This window comes from Lissotriton helveticus, chromosome 7, assembly GCF_964261635.1.
Source record: "Lissotriton helveticus chromosome 7, aLisHel1.1, whole genome shotgun sequence".
NCBI lineage: Eukaryota > Metazoa > Chordata > Amphibia > Caudata > Salamandridae > Lissotriton > Lissotriton helveticus.
Genome location: NC_136068.1, coordinates 1701831508 through 1701856088, shown reverse-complemented (window position 1 = coordinate 1701856088; position 24581 = coordinate 1701831508). Strand labels below are relative to the sequence as shown.

The 24581-nt window shown below is 42.4% G+C and overlaps 1 pseudogene; it reads left to right on the top strand.

Annotated features, from left to right (window-relative positions):
* LOC144769647 (IgGFc-binding protein-like) overlaps positions 1-24581 on the top strand; it is a 1000379-nt pseudogene that overhangs the window by 580269 nt on the left and 395529 nt on the right.

Sequence of the window (24581 nt, the reverse complement as noted above, 5' to 3'; positions counted from 1 at the left end):
GGACCTCACGGTGGTCGTAAACAACATACGCTCGAAGGTCGACGACTACTCTTCTGGTCCTGCTCGACCTGACGGCAGCTATTGACACCCTGTCCCCCTCGATTATAACAGCTCGTCTTAGGGAGATAGGGGTGGAGGGCCCTGCGCTGAGCCTGTTGGCCTCCTTCCTCAATCAGAGGGAGCAGAAGGTCAAGCTGGGAGAGTACCTGTCCCCCGCCAAACCTGTGCAGTGTGGGTTCCCACAAGGGTCAGCGTTAAGCCCTACTTTTTTCAACATCTATGTGGCCCCACTTGCCAGGTTAGTAAAATCTTTTGGGATGGAGGTGGTGTCATACGCCGATGACACCCAAATCATGGTGTCTCTCTCCCACACGATGAGTACCTCCGTGCTCAGCTTCAGGAACTGCATGGAGGCAGTCTCACAGTGGATGATTCTGAATTCACTGAAGTTGAACGGAGAGAAAACCGAGGTCTTGATCTTCGGCCGAGATCAGGACATCTGGTCTAGCGACTGGTGGCCCCCATCCCTTGGAGTCTGTCCACTGCCCACAAAATCCGCTCGGAACTTGGGCGTGATGATTGATACCTCGCTTGCTATGGTTCAGTAGGTAAATAGAACAATCTCTACCTGTTGGGGCGTAATCAGGATCCTGAGGAAAATCACCCACTATCTCTCCTTGAAAGCCCGTAAACAGATTGTGGTTGCCCTAGTCGTATCATGACTAGACTACTGCAATGCGCTCTACTCGGGCATAAACAAAGGCCTGATACAACGCCTGCAGACGGTCCAAAATGCGGCAGCCAAATTTGTTCTGGATGTCCCCAGTCTCTCCTCTGCTACATCAGCTAGGAAGTGCCTACATTGGCTCCCGATTCAGGCCAGGATCTCTTTCAAGATCCTGTGCCTTGTCCATGGGGCCTTGTTTGGAGAAAGCTCTGATGGTATAAGATCTCTGCTGGTTCCATACATCCCCAGCAGAAACCTTTGCTCCTCTAGCAAGAATCTCCTGGCTGTTCCTCGGGTTCGCAGAGTCAGGTAGGGAGGAAGGGCCTTTTCCTCCTTGGCCCCAGAGCTGTGGAACACCCTCCCCACTGAACAAAAAGCACAACCCTCTATCGTGCTTTTCAGGAAAGCACTAAAAACGTGGCTTTTCTCAGAGGCTTCTCTGTAATCTGGCACTCGAGTCCTATATTATGTTATACTTCTGTTAGGCGCCTTGATGCCTATTGGGCTAAGTTGCGCAATACAAGACTGCCTTCATTCATTCATTCATTGTAACCTCCCTCCCGCCAGTAACTCCCCCCATCTAGTAATCCCTGCCTCCTTTAGAGGTGTTGCAAGACTGTCCTGCAAACATGGTGACTGCCCTGGGGAATCCCACAGAGGGGCAACATTTGAGAAGTAAGAAAGCCCTACTTTCTTTCTAATCTGCTCCCAAGATGTTACGGCTGACTGTAGGGTCTTTAATCTCACTTTCTTGAAAAATTTCTGATCCCCAAACTTAAATAGTAATCCATCAGGTGGAAGGTCCGCTCCAGCTAGCATGGCCCTAAACATTACCTGCATGGATGAGCTTGATGGTGTTTTCAGGAGCATCCTGGAGTAGGTCAGCTGGAATGCCCAAGCATAGTACAACAGGTCTGGTGATGCCAACCCTCCCTTTTCCCTCCTCCTTCACAACTTCTTCCAGGCCAGCCTAGATGTTTTATAGTTCCATACAAAAGAGTTAATCTCATGCTGGCATTTGTCCAGTTTTTTAGGATCAAAAGCCAAGGGAATGGTATTAAAAATAAAAGTAAACTTTGGGAGAATGGACATTTTAACTAAGTTCGTTCTCCCGAGTATAGAGAGTGGGAGAAAGGCCAAGGACTTTAAAAGTTTACGACATCATTGGAGACTCGATCTAAGTTGGTCTGTACAATATTTCCTATTTCTTGGGTTATCCGTATTCCCAGATATCTCATAGAGGTGGCCACCTTTAACTGTGAGTTGGGGATATTCCAGGCCATAATCTCTGTTTTATTAGTGTTGATATCATAACCCGAGATCCGTCCAAACTCCTCCGCCCTCTTAATTACCGTGGGGAAAGCTCTATCCGGATCAGACGTGTAGATAAGAATGTCGTCTGCATAAAGAGCTACCCGCTTCTCCCACCCCTCGAATACAAAAGAGGGAATGTCCTCTTCTTCTCTTAATACTTGAGCAAACACCTCAATGTACAAATTGAATAAGAGTGGGGGAGAGCGGGCAGCCTTGCCTGGTACCTCTAGTGATTTTAAAGGGGTCTGTTAGGGCACCGTTAACCAATAATCTGGTCCGTGGGGACCTGTACAAAAGATCAATTACCCGACAGAAGACCTCCCCAAACCCAAACTATTTCATCACTATCAAAAGCTTTGGTGGCGTCTAACGTAAGAGTGGCCAATGGGAGAGAAAAGGTAGAAGCGATGTCAATTGCGCCCACCAGATCACGGGTGTGGTCTGGCAGCTGACGCCCCTTTATAAACCCTTTTTGGTCCAGGTGGATTATTGAACCAATTACGCCCCCCAATCTAGTTGCCATAATAGATGTACAAATGTTATTGTCATTATTTAGATGAGAAATTGGTCGATAAGAGCCACACTCTGACGGGTCTTTACCTGGCTTGGGGATCAGCACGATCGTGGCTTCATTCCATGAGTCTGGGGAGCCTCCCCCCTCAATAGAATACTATTCAATAGGACCGTCATTGATGGAACTATGACTGAACTTAACACCCGATAAAGTTCTCCTGGTAACCCATCAGGGCCAGCCGCTTTCCCCTGCTTTAGGTGACCAATTGCTTTCCCCACCTCCTCCTCTGATATCTCCTACTCCAGGTGGCCACTCTGTGCTACTTGAAGTGTTGGTAAGGAAACATTATCTAGCCAGTTGTCCCTAGCCTCTGGGTCGTTCGTGACCTCCTCCTTATATATCTCCTGAAATTTTTTTTGAAACGCAGTCCCTATCTCCCTATCCGAGGTCCTAGTAACAACTTCGCCTTCTAGTTTAATTTCCTTAATATGTTTTTTTGCTTAGTCCGATCTGATTTTCCAGGCCAGGACCTTCCCCGCAGCTTCCCCAAATTCAAAGTGGGAGATTTTACTCGCCTCCCACGTCTTGGCCAACCTTTCCTGTAATATTTTTTCCAGCTGATTTCTCAGCTCAGCCCACTTTTCCAGTTGTTCTATTGAAGCCATAACGGAACCAAACTTTTGATCTAGTTGAAACAGCTCTTGTTCAAAATTTTGGATAGAATCCCGATATACTCTCAGTCTGTGCGAGGCTCTGTTGATTATACAGCCTCTCAGATAAGCCTTCAGCGCATCCCAAACCGTCGCAATTGCCGCAGATTCCAAGTTCGAATCTAAAAAAAACTTTGACTCAGCTGACAAGAAGCTTTTTTCCTCCTCCTCTAGTAGAATCGTGCGGTCAAAAGACCAGGAGGAGGCTATTATCTGTTTACCAATCTTTTTTTTTTATTTTTTTTTTATCGTTCATCATCAGATAATAAATTTTCAGCATTTGTTCAATTCGATATATATATATAATACAACAAGTGCTTGCCATTAGAAACTTAGTATCTTGAGACACAAAACAAATTGCAAACAATGATAGAAAGGGATATACAGAAAAAGAACATAACATAATATTATATGTCAAACAATATAAACAAGACCAGCTATTTTCCTATCTGTATAAACGTAACATTTCCCCTTTTAACCCTCTGCTCTTAGTTTCCATTGTTCGACCGGAGCCCAAACCCGTTTACCTAGCTGCATCGCTTTCAGCCCTTTTTTTTCAAATAAGGCTTTCTCTAGGGTATACATAGCTAGCATTTTTGAAAGCCGTTGGTGGAATGACGGAGGATTAGGGTCTTTCCATACTGTTGCGATGCATAACCGACTTAACGCCCTTGCAATAAACATAAATTCTTGATGGGGTATATCCTGCCCCTCTTTCCCTACCCCCAAAATTATAATCTCTTCTGTTAGCTTAACAGAGATCCCCAGTTCCTCCTTAAAAAAAATTCCATTGCTTGTTTAAGAGGTTCTAAACTCAAACAAGATGCAAACATATGAATTGTGTCCGCTTGTAAGCTTTGACATCTTGGGCAGGATATCCCACTCGTTCCGCCCCATCGGGCTATTCTGTGCGGTGTATAATACAATTCATGTATAGTCTTATAGCACTGTGCCTGCAGATTTGCAACCTTTACAATAGAATTTGCTAACATAAGTGATTTTTCACCCTCATTCCCTGCTAAATTCAATTTATTTCTCCATTTATCAAATACTTTTACCCTATCGTCGTCATTATACTGACATAATGCCCCGTAGAGTTGTGAAATTGAACATCCCTTCTCATCTTGAACGTGTTTCATCAGATCCACCCTTTTAAAATTGCAATTCCCTGCCTTTTTTTCATTGTATAACTGATCTTATCTGTAAATATTTGAAGAAATCTCTGTGATCTAATTTATAAAGCTGACGTGCCCTTTCAAAAGAAATTATACCTGAATCATCCATAATATCTCCTATTGTTCCAACCCCGGAATCATCCCACCGCTTCATCACTTGATCATGGAACACCTCTGGGAGAAGCTCATTCATATACAAAGTGGTTTAAAAATTCATTCTCCCTAACTTCATTTTTTTCCGGACAGTAGACCAAACTGATATAGCAGCGCCGAGAACCTTAAACTTCGTCCTTTTATAATAGTTTAATTCCTTAAATGTAAGAAGTCCCTTATTAGAATCCCGAACCAGCAAATCATATATGTCAGGACTGCCAATGCTACCCCTCCATATATCATTCGTGTTCCCTCCTAGGAGTCCTCTAAAATATTGCAGGGCTGCTACCAAATAATAACCCTTAAAATCAGGTACCGCCAGACCTCCCCGTTCTTTAGAAAGTGCCAATAGTTTTATGGCCTTTCGAGTTTTGCCCTTCGCCCATATAAATCGATTGCAGACCCCATCGACTTACTTAAACCAATTATTACTAAATATTAAAGGAATCGTTCGAAAAAAATATAAAATCTTTGGCAAAAATAACATCTTTATAACATTGCAGCGTCCGATTATTGTTAGATGTAAATTGTCCATCCTATCTAAATCTAATTTAGCTTTTCTAATCACTGGGGTCAGGTTTACCTCCACAACCTTAGATAAATCAGACATTATTGTAATGCCCAAATAAACGGCAGAATTTGTAACTCTATCATCATTTATCATGGCAAATTGATTTACAACTATTTGTGTCTTCCCTTGATTCAACTTATATCCTGACAGGAGCCCATATCTTTTTGCCTCTTTCTCAATTTCCCCTAGCGCTATAGTTGGTGCTGATGATGTAATTGCCAAGTCATCTGCGTATCCCAAAATTTTAGTCTCATACCCATTCAAAACTATTGGACAGATCTCCTCATTCATTTCTATATGTCTTATAAATGAATCTATGTAAAAGGCAAACAGCAGCGGGGAGCACGGGCACCCTTGCCTTGTTCCACGCTCGATTTTTATCGCCTTACTCTGTTCCCCCACTACTCTCAGCCTAATACACGGATATCTATATAGGGCTTTTAATGCAGCAAGAAACCCCACGAGACCCTATCAAAAGCTTTTACAGCGTCCAGTAATATTAAAGACATAGGGTCTTGTGAGGCTGCTGTGCCGTCAAACAGAGCAAATACCCTTCTAATGTGATCAGATGTAAACCAGTCACTTGTCTCTGCCACTGTCCCTATATCATGGAAACATGCTAAGGTTACACCTCTATTGAAGAAACCTACGGCTGACCCTAAAGTTCTGGGTAACTTTCGTCCGATCTCTCTGTTACCCGTATTTTCCAAAATTTTGGAAAAACACGTCTATCACCATCTGGCACACTACTTAGAGACAAATGACATCTTTCACTCCTCTCAGTCGGGCTTTCGACCCGGTTACTCAACCGAGACTACCTTGTTGGGGGTCGTAGAACATCTGCGGAGCTTAGTTGATAAGGGACTCACGGCTGCACTGATACTTCTTGATCTCAGTGCAGCATTTGATACCATTTCGCACAGTATCTTGCTTAACTCCCTTTTTGATGTTGGCATACGGGGAATTGCTCTTGAGTGGCTAACCTCTTATTTAGACCAGCGCTCTTTTCAAATTAATTCTAATATAGGCACCTCTGGTGTCTACCAGTCCCCTTATGGTGTCCCTCAGGGCTCGGTGCTTAGCCCCCTGCTTTTTAACTTATATGTTGCCCCTCTTGCCCGTATTGCGGAAAATGAAGGCCTAACTATGTTTAGTTACGCTGACGATTCGCAAATAATTTTCTCTCTGTCCAGCACAAACAAGGACTTACCTTCGCCCCTGAAATCTGGCCTTGCCAAAATCGCAACCTGGATGCGGACCAATCTGTTGAAACTTAACGGAGAAAAAACAGAGGTTTTAATCTTTGGCCCCAACCATGATCTATGGAATGCCTCCCACTGGCCATCCAGCATGGGCCCTCTTCCCATCCCATGTGACCAAGTTCGGAACCTAGGTATAACTATTGATAAAGGACTTACGATGCAGCCTCAAGTTGGAAAACTTACTGCCATGTGTTTTGTAATCCTGAGATGGCTCCGTAAGATCATATGGATGATCCCCGAAGACACTAAGAAATCTGTAGTTAACGCCCTAATAACTTCTAGGCTTGACTACGGGAATGTCCTTTACCTAGGAGCAACCCAAGCTGTAATGAAACGACTGTAGCGTGTACAATATGCTGCGGCCCGTCTATTGCGCAAGTGCCATAGAAGAGAACACATGTCGGAACACGTAAAAACTTTGCATTGGCTTAAAATTGAGAGCAGAGTAAAATTCAAAACTCTCTGTTTCATGCATAAGATAAAATTTGGTTCTGCCCCAAGATACCTAAAATCCCTAGTCCATGTTTATCTTCCCAGTCGGCATCTCAGATCCTCTTCTCAGGGCCTTTTCAACGTGCCTAAAGTCGGGCTTTCCAGAATGGGCGGCAGGTCCTTTTCCTACCTAGGTCCTAGGTTATGGAATTCACTCCCCCTGGAATTGCGCATTGAAACTAATCTCGCTACTTTCCGTAGATCTCTGAAAACTTGGCTGTTCAACCAGTAAACCTGACCTGGCTATTCATCTCCCTCCTTCTTTTCTGCACTCAATCTCTCTACCAGCGCCGGGAAACCCTTTTGGGTAGCTGTAGCGCTTTACAAATCAAATAAATAAATAAATCAGCTGTGCCCCTCCCCAGAATAAACCTGTGCTGTCGAGGGGAGACCACCTTACCAATTGCCAAACTCAACCTATTAGCCATAACTTTAGAATAAGCCTTGGTGTCGCTGTTCATCAGGCTAATTGGCCTATATGAACCAGGATCAGTAGAAATGTTATTCTTCTTTAGAAAAACCACCATTGACGCTTCTCCCCAAGACCCCGGCAGCACTGCTCCATTTTGAATCGAAACCATCAGTTTATTAATATCCTTTTCTAAAATTAAAAACATTTTTTTATAAAATTCTAGCGGTATTAAATCAGGTCTTGCTGCTTTTCCTGAAGGTAAGTCCTTAAAAGCCCTTTGGATTTCTTCTCGAGTAAAATTTACCTCCAAGATGTCCCTATCATCCTCTGTAAGTTTGTCTACTGAGGCTGCCTCTAGGTACCCCTCCATTTCCGCAGCATCTGGATCTTCGCTCTCCTGGCTATATAGTTTCTTATAAAAATTCTGAAATACTGAACAGATTTTCTTTGGAGTTTTTACTACTACCTCTGCCTCCGTAATCAATTCTGTTATCTGTCCGCTTGTAGCCGCCTGTCGTGTTATTATCGCTAGAATCCGTCCGACTTGTTCACTATACTCGTATTGCTCTTCCCTCCTAGCTAAATATTTTCCTGCAGCTTTTAACGCATACACTTCGCCTACTGCTGCTTTAGCCAGGGCAAGGTTTTGAGTTGCACCTGTCACATCCTCTTTAGCTCTTATAATCTTGACAAGATCTTCCTCTAACCTCGCTACTATATTTATCTTCTTCTCTATTGCTTCTTTTTGCAGCTTATTGTGTCTAAGAGAATAACTTATGGTTTCCCCCCTAATACCTGCCTTCAGGGCATCCCACACTATTGCTGGTAGTGCCGTGCCCCTATTATCCTCCAAGAATTCCCTTAGCCATTTTTCCATGTGGTCAATATATTCTACATGCAAAAAAGGAATTTTCACAAAAAATGGACACTTGTAACAAGTCTAAACCATTGGATAGAAAATTTGTGGTATTCTCAAAAAACGCAATGTGTAAGATATTTGTGCGGTGTATATTTTCATCCGCCCCTACATTGCAGTTGTGGCAATTATCATCGAATACCGCAAAGTGTAAGGTGCCTGCCTCATCCAGAGGCTCCTCTGGTCTAGGTTTGCAGTATCCAGAGATCCGTGAATGGGGTAAAGCAAAAAGTGGAAACCCCAACAAAAGAAAAAAGGAGAAAAATGGGTAATTAAAAATTATGTCCACTCCCAGTAAACTTTAATAGTGGTGAGGAACTATAATGATTAAAAAAGGTTTGTACTTCTACTAGACCGAGCAACTGGATCTAGAAGTATAATGTAGTAATCTTTAAAAAGGTGTCGACATGTTTCAGCCCCCTATGGCTCAACGGAGTCTGTGGGGCTTTCGTCAGGACTAAACAAAACAAACAGTACACAGATAGTTACTCACACGATTTGTGTAGTTACTGCGATGGCAAACTGAATCTATTTAGTCAGTGGCCAAACATTCTCTTATACCTGCAAAAGAGAAACACAAAATAGGGATATACAATACATATATTTATGTATGAAATCACGGAGGCACCAGAGCAAAGTTCTGTCTCTTAGGAAATATTTATATTATTGTAAAACTTTTACTTCGTGGATCATGGAAGGTGGAGGGCAGGGAACTGGGTAACTGTTTGAATGACACATTTTGAAAGTTATAGTCATGGTAACGTCGTATATTACTCAAATGTTAAGTAAATACCATTCTAGGAATCATATGTTGTTAGCAAGTATGGTACAGTGCTTCATATTACAAGTTAGCCGTGTATTGTAAACTTCGCGGCCAGATATCGTAATACGTTGATTACCCCTCTAAAGTCTTGAGTCAGCCTGTAAGTGGCGAAGGGTACACCACAGGGGGACGTGGAGAGAGCGAGGGGGGATGGGGGGGGGGGGCCCGGAGCGGGCAGCGTTCTTACCTCAAATTCGATTAGAGCGAGGCTTCATCAGGGGATACCGGTATACGGATAGCACAGAGCTATAAAGGAATGGAGACATATATTGGGATCACTCGCCTTACCTCAAGCCTGTAGAGGAAGTGGAAGCAGCGCCTTACTGTCGCCATTACCCGCATGGAGCGAAACTGCCGCCGCTTGTGCTGACTCTGCCCCTGGACGTAGTCTGGGCATCACAGAGCGTCTTTTAAAGGGGAAGTTGTAATTCCGAGTTACAAAACCCGAAGGGTCAAGGAAAATGCTAGATGGTATCCCAACACTTCATTCAGATCGCTCTTATATTAAATAACTAAATAAAGACATCACAGAGTAATAGGAACACTAAATTCAAAATGCCCGGTTTCTCAGTAAGGATGTTATGTACGTTAAGAAAAACTAGACATATAAATTAATAGGTCTCTCGCAGAATCAGGAATCTCAATGCCTTCACACCAAAATGTATTCACACCATAATGTTTCGTTGAGGTTCTCACGGGAAAAGAACATATGGATTAATAAGTATCTTGCTGGCTCATTATTTACACTGAAATATCCCCAGATTTATGCAAACTGGTGCCATGGAGGGTTATCATTGAGACCCCCGATATGGGTTTTCAGACGGTTTACCCATCTCTGCTCCTTTTCATATAGCTTCTTTTCAGAGATATGGCTTTTTTCGGTGAGCATCTCAATGACAGTCCAGTATATTTCATCACATGTGTGTTTTGATTCAAGGTAGTGAGCACAAAGTTTGGTGGTAATTTTATTAAGTCTGATGTTGCTCCTATGCTCCCCAATGCGGATTCTCACTTTTCGACAGGTCATCCCGATATAGATTTTGTTGCACGGGCACCTGACCATATAGATTACAAAGGTGGAGTTGCAATTAGTATGCTGTTTTTGAGTCCAGGTGAGATTCTCTGACAGTTGTAATTGTTTTGAGGGAGTTGTGTATCTGCAAGAAACGCAGTTACCACATGGGTAGTGGCCTGTCACAGGTGCCAATGAGATGTCTCTTGGTATATTTGGCCCCGGCCTTTTTTAGGCCGGGGCCAAAACCAATCCAGAGGGAGAAAAAAGACCTTGGCATGGCAAGACCAGCAAAGAAATATCCTAACCAGGAGTATGTCCACGGGCCAGCCGAGCACCAGCAAGAACAACACACATTAATAGTGAACCTTGCACAGATAGAACTTACGGACGACCAAATACGCGTTCTCAATAAAGGTTTAGGATTTGTTCCAACCCCCCCCTTTGACTCCTTCAAATTAAAGTGTGAATTGGCAGAATTCTGCCGTGTGTTGAAGCTGAAAGCATTTTTTGCAGGGATGCCGCTGCAAATAACAGATGGAGACACCAATCTGAAAAGAAAATCCACCTTTAATCCACCAACGGGGAGTGTTCCTCCTGAAATACAAACATTTGAACAGGCATTACTCAAAGGCGTAGATGCCATGGAAGAAAAGAAAAAGAAGACCCCTTTCCAAAACTTGAGTAATAAGGAGCGAAAAGCACTCAAGAACCTAGAAGACAACGAGAACATAATCATCAAACCGGCTGACAAGGGGGGAGGACTCGTCATCCTGAGTAAGGAAGGGTACAACCGACAGTGTCTAACCCTCCTATCAGATACCAAGTACTACAAAAAGATCAACGAAGACCCGACCGAGAGACTTCGCAACACTATTGCCATGATGGTTTACGAGGCTGAAACAAATGGATGGATATCCAAAAAAGAAGCAGACTACCTGGTAACAAGTGAACCAAAGATACCATATTTTTATTCACTTCCGAAGACGCACAAAAACAAAGTCCCACCGCCTGGACGACCGATAGTTGCTGGCATCGGATCCCTCCTAGAACCCCTGTCAAAATTTGCGGATGAGTACCTGAAACCCTTGGTTCAAAAAACCCAGACCTATTTGAAGGATACTAGAGACCTACTGTTGCAGCTCAGTGACATTCACTTCGACCCAGACACCATGCTACTGGTGGGTCTGGATGTAGAATCACTATATACAAGCCTGCCTCAAGACAACACTCTTCAAATGCTCGAGGATGTCCTATTCCATGAAAATTGGGAACACCAGACCCCACGACATTTTGTTCTTCAATGCTGCCACCTTGCATTAAAAGAGAATTTTTTCGAATACGAGGGTACATTGTATTTACAACAACATGGTACTTCCATGGGCAGTGCCTTTGCTCCGTCGGTGGCAGGACTTTATGTCAGCCAATTTGAAACCCTTCATGTTCTCAACGACTCAAATCCATACTCTTCCAGTATATTATACTGGAAGAGGTATATAGATGACATTCTTTTAATATGGGATACTAAGAATGATCTTAAACTCTTTGTCACCTGGCTGAATAACTGTGATCCCTGGTTGAAATTTACACACACAGCGAACAACCTGAGCATTGACTTCCTAGACTTGACCATCTTTTCTGAAGACAACAGCCTCCACAGCAAGACATACACTAAACCCACTGCAAAAAATAGTTTACTCTCTTACAAAAGTTTCCATCCAAAACCCTTAAGAGACAATCTTCCATATAGTCAATTTCTGAGAATTAAAAGGAATTGTACAAAAAATGAAGATTACAAAGAACAGGCGTTGGTATTGAGTAAGAAATTGAGAGCACGTGATTATACCAAAAGCACAATCCACAAATGTATGAAACGCGCAAATAATCAACCGAGATCGTGCCTCCTTCAAGTCCACCCAAAAGATCCCCCGGCCGATCTGGTTACGTGTGTGACTACCTTCAGTCCAGTGACCTATGATATGCAAAAACTAGTGAATAAAAACTGGAACATATTGACGACTGGCAAGTTCGAATGGCCGAAACCACGGTTCGCCAACAGACGAACAAAGAACTTAAGAGATACTTTGGTACACACAAGACCCAAAAGAAAACAACCAATGGATATACCAAGAGACATCTCATTGGCACCTGTGACAGGCCACTACCCATGTGGTAACTGCGTTTCTTGCAGATACACAACTCCCTCAAAACAATTACAACTGTCAGAGAATCTCACCTGGACTCAAAAACAGCATACTAATTGCAACTCCACCTTTGTAATCTATATGGTCAGGTGCCCGTGCAACAAAATCTATATCGGGATGACCTGTCGAAAAGTGAGAATCCGCATTGGGGAGCATAGGAGCAACATCAGACTTAATAAAATTACCACCAAACTTTGTGCTCACTACCTTGAATCAAAACACACATGTGATGAAATATACTGGACTGTCATTGAGATGCTCACCGAAAAAAGCCATATCTCTGAAAAGAAGCTATATGAAAAGGAGCAGAGATGGGTAAACCGTCTGAAAACCCATATCGGGGGTCTCAATGATAACCCTCCATGGCACCAGTTTGCATAAATCTGGGGATATTTCAGTGTAAATAATGAGCCAGCAAGATACTTATTAATCCATATGTTCTTTTCCCGTGAGAACCTCAATGAAACATTATGGTGTGAATACATTTTGGTGTGAAGGCATTGAGATTCCTGATTCTGCGAGAGACCTATTAATTTATATGTCTAGTTTTTCTTAACGTACATAACATCCTTACTGAGAAACCGGGCATTTTGAATTTAGTGTTCCTATTACTCTGTGATGTCTTTATTTAGTTATTTAATATAAGAGCGATCTGAATGAAGTGTTGGGATACCATCTAGCATTTTCCTTGACCCTTCGGGTTTTGTAACTCGGAATTACAACTTCCCCTTTAAAAGACGCTCTGTGATGCCCAGACTACGTCCAGGGGCAGAGTCAGCACAAGCGGCGGCAGTTTCGCTCCATGCGGGTAATGGCGACAGTAAGGCGCTGCTTCCACTTCCTCTACAGGCTTGAGGTAAGGCGAGTGATCCCAATATATGTCTCCATTCCTTTATAGCTCTGTGCTATCCGTATACCGGTATCCCCTGATGAAGCCTCGCTCTAATCGAATTTGAGGTAAGAACGCTGCCCGCTCCGGGCCCCCCCCCCCCATCCCCCCTCGCTCTCTCCACGTCCCCCTGTGGTGTACCCTTCGCCACTTACAGGCTGACTCAAGACTTTAGAGGGGTAATCAACGTATTACGATATCTGGCCGCGAAGTTTACAATACACGGCTAACTTGTAATATGAAGCACTGTACCATACTTGCTAACAACATATGATTCCTAGAATGGTATTTACTTAACATTTGAGTAATATACGACGTTACCATGACTATAACTTTCAAAATGTGTCATTCAAACAGTTACCCAGTTCCCTGCCCTCCACCTTCCATGATCCACGAAGTAAAAGTTTTACAATAATATAAATATTTCCTAAGAGACAGAACTTTGCTCTGGTGCCTCCGTGATTTCATACATAAATATATGTATTGTATATCCCTATTTTGTGTTTCTCTTTTGCAGGTATAAGAGAATGTTTGGCCACTGACTAAATAGATTCAGTTTGCCATCGCAGTAACTACACAAATCGTGTGAGTAACTATCTGTGTACTGTTTGTTTTGTTTAGTCCTGACGAAAGCCCCACAGACTCCGTTGAGCCATAGGGGGCTGAAACATGTCGACACCTTTTTAAAGATTACTACATTATACTTCTAGATCCAGTTGCTCGGTCTAGTAGAAGTACAAACCTTTTTAATCATTATAGTTCCTCACCACTATTAAAGTTTACTGGGAGTGGACATAATTTTTAATTACCCATTTTTCTCCTTTTTTCTTTTGTTGGGGTTTCCACTTTTTGCTTTACCCCATTCACGGATCTCTGGATACTGCAAACCTAGACCAGAGGAGCCTCTGGATGAGGCAGGCACCTTACACTTTGCGGTATTCGATGATAATTGCCACAACTGCAATGTAGGGGCGGATGAAAATATACACCGCACAAATATCTTACACATTGCGTTTTTTGAGAATACCACAAATTTTCTATCCAATGGTTTAGACTTGTTACAAGTGTCCATTTTTTGTGAAAATTCCTTTTTTGCATTTGATAACCTGAAAACGTACCCAGGGGAAGCAAATGGACACTCATTCCTCCTCCCTATTTTTGATTGACTTACAATATATTCTACATCCTGCAATAATGCTCTCTCAAATGTCCAGCTAGTTGTATGTTTCTGTACATTTAATAAAGAGATTTCCATTGAGAGCAGATTGTAGTCTGACATCAATCTAGGCATTTTTTTAATCTTCACCATTGGTATCAGCGAGGGAGAGATTAAAAAATAATCCAAACGCTCTAGAGTTTTATGAGGGGCCGAATAGTATGTGCTACCTCCCCCTCCCATTAACTGTTCCCAAGTATCAATCAGCCCATTATCCTGCATAAGATGTATCAAAGCTCTGTGACTTTTTTTCTTTTTAATTTTAAACCTGCCGGGATCATTTTTCCACAACCCATTAAGGCCATTTATATTAAAATCGCCGCACATTATAATAGGGAGAGGCCAGTTGGGCAGCTGTAAATTTATATGAGTAAAGATCTCCGGGTCATCAACCGTAGGCGCATAAATAGAACATAATGTAATATTAAGATTTTGTGTTTGACATTCAGCTAAGACCCATCGACCGTGTTTATCTGCCTGCTTTTTTTTCAGTATAACAGTATTTCCTTGCGCCAATATCGCTACCCCACGGGTTTTTGTCCCCTGAGTCGTGCAAGTCAGCAATTTGTACCCCAATTGTTCCAGTAAACATTTCTGCGATATCTCGACATGCATTTCCTGAACACAGATTAAATCAGCTTGCAATGCCTTAAAATATTCTTTCAAATCCCTTCTTTTTCTTGCATCGTTTAAGCCACATACATTAATTGTAACTATACGCATAAGTTTTTTGTTGTGTCTCTATTCAGTTTCCTATACAACCCGTTTTTCTTTAACATCTGGGTTCCCCCCCTTATATTCATATCTGATTTCATTCTTTGTCTGATGATGAATTTTACCCCCATTTTTCCCCTGATTGCTCCCCTACCCCCCCACCTCTCAACTATCCCCCGCTCCCCCATCCACCCAATGAGGCAAGCAGGCTTAAGGCCTCTGTGATAGTGTCTGGCAGTCGGCTTCCCTCCGTCACCAAGAATCATCTAATATTTATCTGTGCATTTTTACCCACCGACCTGATGTTGTTCCCCCGTTATATATATATTTTTTCTTTTCCCCTTTTTACTTAACAGGATAGCCCCCCTGCCCAGTGATATTCTCACCAATTATATAAAAGAAATGAAAGAAATTAATAAATAATCCATATCAGAGTATAATCCACTACCTTCCTTCTATTTCCTATTACATATCAATAAAGAGAGAGAACAAAAGTCACGGCAGAAAAGAATAAAATATTCCTGGTCAGCAGCACATCAGATTCTTACAACCGGTGTATCTAATTTTAAAGAGTCCATGTACTCTCTCGCTTGAATTTCTGAAGTAAATACTCTGGTAGTATTCTTGTAAATAATTTTGAGCCTAGCGGGGTTTATTAAATAAGCTTGAAGTCCCATCTGTTGGCATGGCTCTATCAGTGCTCGTAGTCTCCACCGCCTTTCAACTGTGGAGTGGCAGAAGTCCGGAGTTGTGAAAAAGGATTGAGACTCAAAGGAGCGCTTTGAGTAAGGTCGTGCCTTGGAGTGCACCTCTTCTCTTAATAAAAAGTTGCCAAAATATATTAAAATTGCTATTGGCCTAGTGGTTCCTTCATGCGAGGTGGGCTGATTCTTTTTTGCCATCATTGGGAATCTGTGAACCCTCTGGATTTCCTTTTCCCAATCCTAGTGGTTCATTTCTGGAAAAGCCTCTCTCATCAATTTCACTACAAAAGCCTTGATGTCATCTCCTTCGGCATTTTCCTCAATACCCAGAACCCTCCGGTTGTTGCTGCGTTGCCTATTCTCTAGCTCTTCTAGCTTCCATTGGACATCAGTCATCATTTTCTCACTGCCACTCATAGATGTTGTGTCTTTATCCCAATTATCTTCTAGAGTGCTGACCCTTTCCTCTAGCTGGGCCACTCTGACATTTGTATCCGTACATATTTTAGCCACCTTCCGGATTGCTCCCTGCAGGTTCTTATTTGCCAGCCTATTTTTCTTCCCCTCTGCCTTTATTTCGTCCTGCACCTGCTTGATTGACCCCAAGATAAGTTGTAATTAGGAGGCCTCTCTAGAATCTCTAGAACCTCCCCCCTGTAGTGGCTGCTCTGGATACACATTTTGTGTGGCCGAATAATCCCATCTCAGAGCCGGATCAGGATTCAGCCCGCTTGTCGGCTTTTGCCCAACCCCCGCTTTTTCCTGGGAATGCGTGTCCCTTTGCCTACGTGATAGCCTTTTCTTTCTTGTAGCTGTCTCTCTCTCTCTCTCTCGAGAAGACCCTCTCCTAGCCTCGAAGCTTGAAATAAAGCTTAAATCTGGTGTATCCCTTCTCTCACTTTCCTCTTGCTCCGAGGGAGTGCCTTCTGACCCTTCTGATCCATCTGTAACTGAGTAAAAATTATCAATAGTATCACCGGGGCCACTTAGGCCACTGGGGCCGCTACTTGCAATAGCTTCTTGAACTAAAGTCTTGGTTGTTACTCGGTCAGTTCTTATCCCGCCTCCTCCATCTGATTGTCTATGTTCTGCCGTCTCTTTTTGCTTCTCTTTTTGTGTCTCTTTTTGCTTCTCTTTTTGTGTCTCCCTCCCTTTTTTTGGAATTTCTGTCATTGTACAAGTGCTGGGAGAAGCAGCTATATTTTGATCTGGGGCTTCTTGAATTTTAATGATCTCTGCTTCAATCTCTGCCTCTACCATCTCACTCCACTGGGCGGTATCTCCTGCTGTAGCTATAGCGGAGGCTATCTGGGGCAAAGTTATTGTTGGCTTCCCTTGCTGCTCTGTGTGCTCCTCTCCAAGACTTATATCCATACTTCCCGGAGGCTATCCCATTACTGTGTGTTTTTTGATTGCTTCATTTTGGCATACTGGAGAGAAAAACTCAGTTATACTATTGCTCTGTGCCCCGGAGCTTACTGCCACCGTTATTTTACCCCTTGTATTATTCCAGGTTCCAATGTTAGCATTGGTCTTTTTTTTAATACCGCCATCCTCACCTTGTTTTTTCTCCCCCAGCTCTCTTCTGGTGTCTCTGCCTCCATCTCTGCCCGAGTCCTTCACTTGTACGGGGGTTTGCTGCTCCTCCGGAGCTTTTCCTTTACCCCCCGCATGATTTTGGGTGCCATCCCAGCAGACAGTCCCTGCCCAAGCACTCTGAGCAGCCAGACTGTCCTTAGCGCACTTTGCTCCGCGATTTTCATTGCTCTTTTCCTCCCAATTTCTTTCTCCGCCAAACACGCTGCTGTTGTCCTACTCAGAGCTTCGCCTCTTGCCTCCGCCCGGCCGCTTCCACTGCAGTACCAGCAGCCACCTGTTAGCCCGTAAGGATTGCTGCGAGGATTGCCGATTCCGCCTTCAGCCTCATCTCCCACTGCAATTGTGCTGGTTGCCGCAGGTTCCACACGCCGTCCCAACAGCCGCTCCCCTACTTCGAGAGCTGCTGTAAGAAGCTCCGCAATCAGCTTCTCAGCCATCGGGAACAACTCGTCAGCTTCTTCTCGCCCCGTTTCCATGAACCTTTTCATTCAGGTACGTCCTTATTGCACATTTTCCGACGTTTTCGCTCGGTGACCTCGGGAGCGCTCTCCCGATATGACTAGCCAGAAGCCATCTTGCCTCCCTGTATATATATTTATATACAGGGGCATACAAAGAGCTAAGAATTTTTACAGTGCAAATAAACTCCCCCCTGTGATTGTCAGAGGCAGTATGCACCAAAATCATTCCCTATAAAAGTAATCTGTGATATTTCATGCAACAAAAAAGACTATCTGTAGGCTTTAATGCATAGAAAATACAATCCACCCTTAAATGCCTATTCTTTTTACATGTGCTTTTCACAATCAATATGCCAGGCTTAATGGGTTTATCTTAACTTTTCATAATAAACAGATCAGACCATCACAGCAGACCTATGTTTTCCTCGTGAATCATTCAGGAATGTAGGTCTCTTCACTGGCTTATCACCATAACCAACTGAGGCCTCTTGTACTGCAGTAATCAAACCTACGAAATCAGGTACTACCTTTCCCAATGAACCAATGACGCCTTTATTGAGCATTGACTTTACACTTTATCCAACACAACCTATTCAAGTGCACATAAACTGGTAACCATCATGCATACAGCTATAAAGTTACAAATAATGTAGAAAAATGCTGCTTGCAAAACCATAACAAACCATCCTCAACAGGTCCTAACAAGAATCATCATAGAGAAAACCCCCAGGGTTTGTCAGTTGGTGGCCAACACTAAAGCCCTTGTCTACAGCAGTAATCTGACATGTGACAAAAAAAACTGTTTATGTCCTGTAACACAATGTGATAACAACCAACTGTTAAATGCTCATTCGCTTTAACATATGCTTTTTATAATGAACTAGCTAACCCGTCGCGCGTTACTGCGATTCCAAAGAAAGGAAATTCAAGGAAACTCATTATGATAACATTAAATTTACATTGTGTCATTGTATTCATTTTAATATGGAAAACGTTTCAAAGTGTCGTAAATTCTATTTATTTATTCGAGTGCTTGTGGATACACGATTTTTTGTTTTTCCGTCTAGTGCGTACATCAGTATTCAAAAGATTATGAGGGCCCTGGGGGGCCGATATTAAAAAAATGTTAAAAAATTGTATGCCAGAAACCTTCGCGAGAGTGTACTCAACAACTTCCGAAAGTTTCCTGGCGATCGGATGAATGCTGTTTTAATTCTATTTATTTATTTGAGTGCTTGTGGATAAACGATTTTTGTTTTTTCCGTCTTGTGCGTACATCAGTATTCGAAAGATTATGAGGGCCCTGTGGGGCCGATATTTAAAAAATGTTATGCCAGAAACCTTTCCGGGAGTGTACTCAACCATTTCCCAAAGTTTCATGGCGATAGGATGAATGGTGTAGTAATGCATAAAGGACAAACAGACAGACAGACAGACATACATTCGTTTTATATATATATAGATTAGCTAGGTTTTATCATAGGGTTCCCAAAATAAGCAGACAAGTCCTATGGCATCTGTCATAATGTTTCCAGGGTACCAAAATGCATAAATATCAACTCAGACCCACAATTTTGAGTGTAAGCTTTTCCAGAAGGCAACCATCAGACAGACTGTCATAAAATTATAAGCACATAAACATTTAAAGCTAAGCAAAACCGTAGGCTGCCTATGAAAAATTCTGACAGCCCATACCTTTCATTTCTATGGTTTGTCACCCAGGGTGCCCAAACACCAGGTCTGGTGGCTTAGTGGATTAATGCATCCACTGTAGGGGGCCTGTGTTTGACCCCTTGGTCACATGTTCAAATCCTGGTGGGTCCACTCAGCCTTTCATGCTTCTAAGGTAAATAAAACGAGTACTGTTTGGTAACAGTAAACATCTGTTATTCAGCGAAAAGATACCCTGGAGTGAACGTGTGCTTTACAAATACACAGTATTACCTACTACGGTAATATGTGAAACTCAATGTAACAATCTATACCTATCTGTAGGTGTTAATATAGATTTAGCACAATCCACACGTAATTGCCTATCGACTTTACAATAAATATGTCAAGTCTAGTGCCTTGAGCATAAAATCTCATAATAAACAGGTGAGACCCATACCTATGATCATTGATTTGCCACCAAAAAAATATTCTCCTGCTGTATTGCGTATAAACTTTGCCAACAGCCAAAAAGTGCATTACAAGCAGTATTTTTAGTGTAGGTACACAAATGCGGCCCAATTAAATCCAGTACTCAGGAGAACAAACACGTGGGTGGAACTTAAGCCCATCTCTGAGCATGACTTTGAAAGTGCTCTTTTCTTAATCATATAGGGCCAGGCAACAGTTGTACTGTAAACTAGACCAAAACAATTAATGTAGATTAGCGTAGCCCTCAAACACTAAACTACATGATGGAGTCTTATATTTAAAGAAAAACAGACACTGTAAATTATCTAGTTATCTAAGACATTTTAATAGCATTACAGTTTCATGTGTGTGACCCAGAAAGCTAAAGATCTGGCAACCTTACTATTGCTGGGACAGGCAGCTGAATATATCAACAGCTACATGAAAGGCAGCACTCTTTTTAGGGAAGCACACTCTTATGCCCAATCAAAACATGTTCCCCTGGCTACTAATATGGGAGCAGAGCCAACCATTTTTTAGGTTAATCACATAGGGCCACGTGTAAGTAATCTTTTTCCAGCTTCTAACAGGTCAATCGGACAATTCGTGGACACGTTAAGTAGATTGGCGGTCACAAGTAAATGCAGGGATCTTAGAGATGAAATTATAAGAGACCAAATGATAAATAGGTCAAACAATCTAAAAATTCAAGACAAAAGTACTAGATTTGAAGGATCCTATGTTAGGCAAGAATATAGAAGTGGCCGAATGCATGGAGAACACCTCTAGACATGAAAAGGAATTAAACGGTAGTGGGTCCGAAAGGAGATCAGATGTAGAGAAATTGTGTGAGGTTGTAGAGACACAAACACAAACTCATATGTCCAGTGACAGGAATGATATTAGAAGAAAGCAAAGTGGGGTCAGGAAAAGAATGTGCTTCAGATGTGACTGAGGGACATACTGCAGAAGCTAGCAATTTTCCATCAATCAAAAGCAAGTGTTTCAAGTGTGGGGCACTTTGGGAGAGTATGTAGGATGAATGGTTCTGGGAGTTTAAAAAAAATCTGTAAATGTGGTAAGAGACAGAGAAATTAGGTCTCAAAGTGAGGATTCAGAATATAGCAACCCAGGAGAAATAGAGGTACTAACAATGAAATAAGCTGATGGTAAACCGCGTACAGTCCCAGCGGTGAACGGGGAAAGTTATCATCCACCTAAATGTAGTATCAAACAAATGGAGTGGAAGTACAGGTTTGGGCGGATTCGTGCTCACATTTCATTATCATTGATGAGTCTACCTGGGAGAAGGTGAATGTTTCTGAATTGCTAAAGCTTTTGAACTAGAGGGATATTGCAGTGGCAAGTTACCTGTCCTAGGGTATGTATTTAGTTACTAATTTAGAGTTTCAAGACAGACATGCAAGAGGCAAGGTGTATGTGGTTGAGAAAGGGAGGTCACTTTTGGGTTGGAATGAATAGCATGTGTTAAGCATGGTTTGAATCCAAATCATCCACTGCAAGTTTTGTTAAGTCAGAGTGGCTAACAGTGAGTTAATCATCACTTTCCCAATTTGAATAGCACTTATTTGGTGAAGAATGTGCAGTTGGCTTTCAGGAGTGCTCTAATAGAAGATTTGCAAAGATTGTGCGATAAAGGTGTTATAGAACCCACTGAAGCCTCAGAATTGCTTAGTCCCATAGTTCTCGCCCAAAAATACAATGGCAGTATCTGCATGTGTGTGGAATTGAGAGACCTAAACAAATGCATATGGGTAGATCAGCACCCTCTATCTAAATGAAATGTTGGCGAGTGTAGCTGGGAGTAGGTACTTTACCACTCTGGGTTTAACGAATGCCTACCACCCAGTACAAATGCATGCAGAATCTAGACATTTAACATCTTTCATCACACAGGAAAGGGCATTCCAATTTATCCGTTTGCCTTTCAGTCTGGAAACTGGACCCACAGTGTTCCAGAGGGTCATGCGGAGCATTGTAGGGAACATGACCAATTTCTTATTGTTTCAAGATGATAGTGTTGTGGGAAATGGACATTATGAAGCATGATAAGGTCCTTAAGAATGCGTTGAGCAGATCGGAGAAAGCTGATGTTACTATTTTCTAGGAAAAAGGCAAGTTTAGTAAAACGGGAGTGGAATGCCTGGGCCTTACTTGAACATATGAGGGGGTAAAACCCAAACACAACTTAGGTGAGGCCGTAGAGAGTGCCCCCACAAGATAAAGATTAGCTCAGGTCCTTTCTGGGTTTGGCAGAGTATTATGCCAAATGTGTATATCATTTTTCAGAGAGGGTACATATTTTACGTGAATTGATGAACAAGGGTGTTGAGTATTTATGGACAGGTAAATGTCAAAAAGCTTTTGATGCAGTGAGCAGGGCAATATAAAGGCTGTGATGCTCAAACCGTTTGATCCTGGTGATAGAACAATTGTTGTCACTGATGCCAGTGGTTAAGGGCTTGGAAAAGTTTCGATGCAAGAACATGAAGGGAAGGAAAGAATAGTAGCATTCCCATCACAAACCTAAGAGACATTCTCAGTTGTATAAAAGGAGCCCCTGGGCCGTTGGTGGGGAGAGCAAAACTTCAGTATTTTTGTATGGGGGATGCAGTTTGAGCTTGGAACAGATCATAAGCCCTTAGTTGATTTTTTCTCCCCTACAGGTGGGATGAAAGCTACACCTCGAACTGCAAAGTAGTTACATTGTTTGCAAGAGTATGTTTTTTCAGTGAAATATGTACCAGGCATAAGAAATATAAATGCACACTGCATGTTTAGCTTGCTGCTGGACAATGAAAGTATTGAAGAAGATGATGAAGGGACTGTTGCAGAAATATCTGAGGATTTGTCAGGCCATTGAGGAATCTGAATGGAAGTGTACTATATCTGCTGATCCTATGCTCGTAAAAGTGAGAAACGCGTTACCGAAAATGTTTGGTTGGAAGTTAGATAAAGATGTAATTTAGTTTCTCGGAAGAGCTGTCTGATGTACATTAGATTGTGAGAAGAGGAGATAAATCGGAGGTGCCGGAAGGGTTACAGGGCAGGTTATTGTGTTTGATGCGTAAGGGACATGGTGGAATGTCTGCCATGAATAGGAAGAGCTGGATGGATTTCTGGTGGCCAGGGATGGACAAGCAAATCGAAAGGTATGTTAGGAGTTGTGTTTCATGTATGTGCAGTGACAAATCGCACACTCTACAAGAAACCACAATTAATCCTGTAGAATTGTCCAATCAGACCTGGGAAAAAGTAGCCATGGACGTTTGTTGTCCATTTGACTCTTTGGAGTGAATGAGAGATTTGCCGTAGTGCTTATGGACTTCTATTCAAAGTGGCAGGAAAGGTATTTGTGCGGGAGGGGAAGACTGTGAATATAATTGTGTTTTGTGAAGATATTTTCCACAGAGAGGGATGTCCTGCAGAAATTCAGACAAACAGCAGTCCACAATTCATGTGACATGAGTTTGTGAGTTTTCTCAAGAAATGGAGAACCAAGCAGTGCAGGACACCTGTATATCACCCAAGGGTAAATAGTATGATTGAGCGCTTCAATCGTGTGTTTGTGGAAAGAACGCAGTTAGCAGTGTCGAACTATATATGTTGGACAAAACAAATGAAAGAAATTTTATGGAATCAGGGGACAATGGCCCATTCTGTAACTGGGGAGAAACCTTTTGTTTGCTGAGGGGAAGGGTACGCTGTACAGTGGCTATGCCTGTGTGGATAGAGAGGTATGGTCAAAAGATGATACAGACTGAGAAATTGCATGATATGATGGGACCCTATCAATCACGTTACAAAAGGAGACACAATGAGAAGGTGATCAAATAGACCAAAAATTTGAGTACGGTATGCTGGTGGGTAACATGGTCAAAAAAGGAAGTTTCAAGTTATCTGATCCCAAGAGAGTGATGAAAGTGCAGAGAAATCTGTTGTGCTTGCCTGATGGCATATGGTGGAACGCCAGAAAAATGGTACTATGCTCTGAGTTGAAACAGGTCAAATGGATGGAAAAAAGGGAATTTCAGGAGTGCCAGGTGGAAAATAGTGAAAAATAGTGGATGGTGTAAGAGAGAGCCGATCACACATTGCTGATTGAAAAAGTCATGGTTAACGGATTATAAATCTATTTAAGAATATTTAATTTAAACTTAGTTCACCATGTTAAAGTAGGGGTATTTGTTGTATTCTTTTTTTGTTATTGCATCTTCATGTAAGCTAGTTCCAGTTGTTCTGTTCTGATGCAGCATGCTGCTTCCACTTCTGGAATACACAATGATTCTGGAGTGGAAAAAACACAGTGGGGGAGGGATCTTGGAGCTAAATTGGGGCCGTTTCTGGATGCTTATTAAAGGAGTTTTAAACATCCGCTTGTGTCCTGTTTTTTCAAAAGAAACCTACGTACAAGTGGCCCATGATGTCCGACACGAGCTGAGCTGTAAGCCAGACCTAAAATTGGAGGTCGGAAGAATCTCCAGTCCGTCAAGTAGAGGAAATGAAGGATAAACAGTTATTTGGAGAGGTTCACATCAAAATACCAGAAACATTGAGCAGGGTCAATAATT